Below are 6,000 nucleotides of genomic sequence, written 5' to 3'. Positions count from 1 at the left end.
TGCTCTGCAGAGAGTAAAAGGAGCTTGTTAACTTGCTTAGATATTTTGACTGCTGATGCACTTTGGCCACTTGCCTGTGGTAACAGTGTCAAAGCATTACTTGGGATAATTGCTATATTTGCAGTCTGAAGAGTGCTCTGACTTAGTGTTCAAGCTGCTGAATAAAAAAGAAATTGTCATTTTGGAAAAAAATCTGTGAATTACCCTCCCAGTTAGAAAAGCGCACAATTTTCAAAATGCCTTCCCCCCCCCGTATTCAAGCGTAATGTCATTCAGATAATTAACATTTTAATAAAATGCTTAAAATACAAGATAGCAGCTTAAAAGGCTTCGGTTTCGGTAGGGTTTTTTTATTTTTATTTTTAGCTTTGGGGATTAACCACTATGGGGCTCTATTTCTTCATTCTGCACATACCCAAAAGTACCCACTGGTCCATAAAATCATTTCATGCTTCTCGCTTTGGGACTGTAAAGGATGCAGGACCTAGAATAAAGGTTTTGCCAACTTTATGTCTCCTTATGTTCACACTTTGATCTAGTCCTGTAAAAGATTTCTTGTAATTAGGAAATAACTGGGATATTAAAAATATTAGTTACATTGTCAATTGTGTCTCAAGTCATACTGCATATGGATGGCCCATGACAAGTTTTTGATAGCCCTTCATTTAGTAAAGATGTGAATAATTTATACATGCCCTTATGACGTCCATTTTCCAAGTGGAAATTGAGACTATAATATAATTTAATTGTATGAATATGCTGTGAGGAACTGCATTGCAAAACTATATTTGTTATGTGTTACACCTTTCTGAGACGTTTGTGTGCCCCATTTGTTGTGCAATCATTTTCTTTGAAATAGGATGGCTTACTGTAAGCAAGCTGTGCTCCAGGAAAAGGTCCAGATTTCATGCAACTTCCCCGAATGTCTTTGGCTTCTTTTGGCCTGCTGTTTGTGTGGCCACCTCGCCAGATCTCTCCTGATGGCAGCGAGGAGTGGGAGTGTGAGGTCTGGGGTCCCAGAGCAAAGCTGCTACCAGGGCCTCCAAGCAAACCTTGCTGCTCATGACCTCCAATTTGCCCCAAAACTCTTCAATATAAAATAAAATGTATTTTTATGCTAGTCCACGTCAAATCCTTATCATATAGAATCATAGATTTGTAGAATGGTTTAGACTGGAAGGGACCTTAAAGATCATTGAGCTCGAACACCCTGCTGTGGGTTGATTGCCCCCCACCAGCTCATGCAGCCCAGGGTCCCATCCATGGCCTTAGAGACCTCCAGGGAAGAGGCATCCACTGCTCTGGGCAGCGTGTTGTGAATCTTCTAGATTCACACCTTCAAAACTGTGCTTGATCTACTGCTATGTCCCAGCTCCTAGGCATTACATAATAGATTAAATCTGCCTGGAAATCCATCATTATATATGGCTTAGAAGCCTGTCCCACTCGGAGGAACCGAACAAACCTCTGCGATGCCCATCCCCAAACCCAAGCTATTGCCCTCGTTGCTACCAGCACCAGCAGCCCTGCTGCTATCTGTCCTCACCTGGGCTAAGGTTCAGTCCCGTTGCATCTGGCTCCTGTCATTTTACAGTATGCTGAGAAACCCCCATTGATCTCATCAAAATTATGTAGGCTGGAAGCCAGGACAGCGCTTGGCCCCAGGACATCTGGGGAGGAAGCACCTAGGAAAATCTCACATCCTGCATTTTTCTGTTGGTTGTAGGCTTCAGTGCTCTCCCGCTCTAATGCAAAGTGAAGCACACTTTGTTCCACTGCCTGCAGATACCTTGTGGGGCTAGCTGATGTGCTCTGATGTGCATTTTACCTGGCATTTGGGAGTGTTTGTTTAACATAGATGTGGTTACTTCTCTCCTGGTGTTAGTTCTGAAAAATGCTGAGCTCTTCTCAAAAGTGCTGATGGCCAACAAGGTGCCAGAGGGGAGAGGTTTGCAGTTGTCTACTAAAAAAATGCTTTGGGGCTGGCTTCTGCCCTGGGTTACAAGGATTTAAATTTGCAACAGTTCCAGAGGCTTCATTTGGGAGTGGAAATTTCAAAGGTGGGTTCGATCAGAATCTACTTGCCTCTGTTTTGGGGTCTGTTCTGTTCTCCTGTCCATTTAACTCTTCCTTTATTTCCTTCTTCCTCCACGATAGCCTTCACGTTTTTGGAAGGGCTTTTTCCCAATTGGCTGTGTTGTGCATTTGCACGTTTCTCTTGAATAATTGTAAATAAATGATAATAATAATAAAATTAAATTCCACAAGTTAAAGAGTATGAAAGAAAAGCTCCTTTCTGTAGGGGGGGATCACCAGGGCTGGGATAAGCCCCGTACCATATTATACATATTTGAAACATGAGAGCTATTGTTTTGAAGCTTTACTCTGTTATTGTCCTGCTTGTCTGAGTAAGAAGCGTATATCTCTGGTGGATGGAGGTTAGCTAAGTAAGTCATGCATAGATGGAATTTATTAAGTTTGCATGGTAGTGACAGCTGTGAGTGGGAACAGTAACTCTGAACGTGCCAAGGGCTGAGAAAGGGAAGGAATTTTCATATGTGTCTTAAAGAAAAACAGCGATGTAATTGTGAAAGCTCTTCTAATCACTCCATCTCATTACAGAGGGCGAAAGTCCCTGAAATAATCTTTAACGTGCAATAATCTGACAGGGAGCAGTCTTTGGACAATCTCACAGGGCAGATTAGGACAGAGAAAAGTCAGGTTCCATTCAGGACTGCTGGAAATCAGACAATTTAATACAAATCCCTTTAAACAGAGTTATAAACATACATCAGTGTTGCAACTGGTTAAGTTATCTGTTAAATTGGCTAAAAATGTTTTTTTTTTAAATGTAGGATTCACCCCCAAATTGTTTCCCAGCCATCTGATCTTCAGGAGCAACTCATGCAAACACATTTATTCTCTTCTTTTTATTTGTTTTGCATTCCCCTTCTGCCTCCTGAGATGAAATTCACCTTGGCTGCTGGATCATTAAAATGGCAGCTGTCACTTAGAGGGAGACAAATTCCAGTCGCCAGGGCTGGTCCTGGCAGTGTGGCACGGGCGAGTGACACGTGGCTCATGGGGACCGCCATCAGAAAGGTCAGCATGGCCAGAGCCCGGGGGCATCACCTGGACTGCAGCACTGTTAAAGGGGGAGCAATAGCTAATTAACTCACCTCACCTCCTTTGTTAGCTCTGGTTTTAGTGGGTCAAGACAAGCAGCAGAAGCCACCCAGAGTAGGGTGCTACAGCACAAAAAATAGGGATGGGAGATGCTCCTGCCTCTCAGTGCATCAGTGAGAAGTTGAATGTATTATCTTGGCTTTTTTGAGATCTCTTTAGAGCCCTCTTTGGGTGTTTGTGGGGCTGCCAAAATGGGAGGTGATCCTTCTGCACCTCTCTGCTCCTGGTCTGTGCCCTCTCTGTAATATCAACCACGCTTCAGGATGGGCCCTGGCACTACATTTCCCATCTGATATAGATAGAATGTTGACTGGGAGAATACAGTACTGGCTTTTTCTTTTTCTTTTATTGATAGGTAAGATAGCTTATTCCTTTTGTTCACTACATTTTTATTTATTTATTTTTAATAGCCCTATCTTCATAGTTCTCAGCACCATCCATTGTAGAGATTTTCAGGAAGAATTAAATTAATTCTGATTTTAGAGAGCTCTTTAGGTGGCATCTTTTAATTTTCACCTATTCTGAGGCTTTTGTTGCAGCCTAAGAATGAGCTTTCAGTAGGTGAAATCCATGTTCTTAATGAACCACTTCTTGCTCTCTGTTTTTTGTTGTTAGACCACATAGGATATGTTCTGTTGATGTGTGGGGAGTTATGATTAGATGAGAATTTACCTCTGAGGAAGCTCAGATTATCACACATAAAGCATCAGAAATAGAAAAATGATGTGCACAACCATGAAAAAAACAATGGATCTTATCTTCAGATTTTTTTTCCTAATCACCCTCCAGCATCACTACAGCAGTTAAGTTGCCTCGGGGCTCACTAGGATTTATAGTTTATTATAACACTGATAAGAGCAGCTGAGAGAACAGTGAACTGGATGTTCGGTAAATATTAGTTTGAATTCATGGCAGAATTTTGATTCGATGTGTTTGTGATTCTCCTGTATTTACGCAGCTCACTGCAAAATTGCACTGCATTGACTGCTTTGACAAATGGTGTATGTGTGTGTGTGTGCTTTTTTTCCCTGAGTAGATGAGTGAAGTAACGCGTGTGGATCAAACAGCTCTCACTGTGGCTGAAAACACAGTTTGAAGTTTATGTTCTGTCTGTCACATGAATTACATATTTCAGTTAATAAGTTATGCAAATTGCAAATTTTTATGTTCGGCTTTTGTAGTTTTGACTTTGAGTTTTGAATCACATTCAGGCTAATGGTTTGATGGTGAAATTAGTGGATAATTGGGAAGAGCAAACCGTTGCTTTTGTGATCTGCCGGTGAATCGTTCAGATAAAACTGTTCCCCTGAATTGTTTTCATGTCTTACATTTGGACACTTGATGCCACGTCGTTAAGGGATTACCCTGAGGAGTTTCTCCTGCATTTGCAGGGGAGCAGCATTCAGCCCCCAGTGGCAGCCCAGTGCTGAGTGGGAAGGCCAGCACTACCTTAATGCTACCTAATGGACGTCACCTCCGTGGATTGATGAATCCCATTGCATCTAAATAATGGAAAAGGAGTGATGCAATACCTTTCACCCCTCATTCTCTGCGTCTCGCCAAGGCTGGAGTATGAGAGCAGTTTACTGCAATCCAAATTCGCAGCTCAAAGAGAATTTTGGAATTCGTATTTTATTCTAGACATGGCCAAAGTTAGGAAAGCCCATTCAAAAAGTAGAATAAATGGGGAAGAAAAAAACCAAAAGCTCTACTTGATCAGAGCATGCTGGAGAAAAAAAATGCTCCTATTCTACCCATCTGAATAGAAGGCTTGATTTCTTTCCCAGATTTTCCAGAATAAAGTGTTTTGATGCTGTGAGCCAAAATAGGAAGAAGCAGAACCCCCCCCAAGGTTCATCCTTCCCTACGTTAAATCACTTATCCATGTTTTACCAGCCTTTATCAGAGTTTGTACACTTGCTCCAATTAAATTATTTTTTCTTCAGGGGAGCTCACGAGGCACTTACATAAATTCTCTTAATTTCTGAGTAATGCAGTCCTGACAATCACTTAAGACAGTGTGGTTGATACTGCTGTCAGGGAAGACTCTTTTTCAAAAGAATGTTTTTATAGAATATCACTGTGACACTTCGCTTAGATGGATGTCTTTAGCAGAATTTGATTAATGTAATGTAATAAAAGAGATGCACACTAAAGTGTCTGTACATGTCTTGTTAAGTATGTTTGATTCATTATATGTAGTTCTCCTCACTTCTTTTCTCTTTCCTCAGTTCATTTTTTATCATTTCAATAATATATCTATAAATATGAAAAAGTTGGCACTTTCTTTGACATATAAGGCTATTAATTCATAACTCTAAAAAATTGTATCTTTCAACTTGTCACTTTAAAGCTTGTACAGTTTATTACAGTAAGTAACCTGTGTTGGAAATTAGATTTTGAACTTTAGCAAGGAGATAAATAAGCTTGTGGACATAGGAGTTATGGAGAAGATACCTAGATATAGTGCTAGAATAAAATTGCATGAAAAGATCACTTACTCGAAGATGATAATTTCAGAGCTCCCTGAGGATCACATTAAGATTGTGTATAGGAAATGGGTTTTAGCTTGAATTCCAATAACTTTCATTCCTAGAAACAGTTTTATTTCAGTGAATCCGTTTATTTGGGTGGGTGTGCTTGCCTCATTCCATAGGCCTAGCAAATATTTCAGCAGTGCATAGTTTTGCTAAACAGGTGAAATTTACTTTAGAAAGACTCCTAAATATTCATCTAAACTACACTTTGTTCTGTCAATCAATCTGGGGAAAAGAAAAAAGCTGGGAAATCTTCATATCTTTGCTACATAGCTCA

Source organism: Lagopus muta, chromosome 8, assembly GCF_023343835.1.
Source record: "Lagopus muta isolate bLagMut1 chromosome 8, bLagMut1 primary, whole genome shotgun sequence".
Taxonomy (NCBI): Eukaryota; Metazoa; Chordata; class Aves; order Galliformes; family Phasianidae; genus Lagopus; species Lagopus muta.
This window is presented reverse-complemented; position numbering follows the sequence as displayed.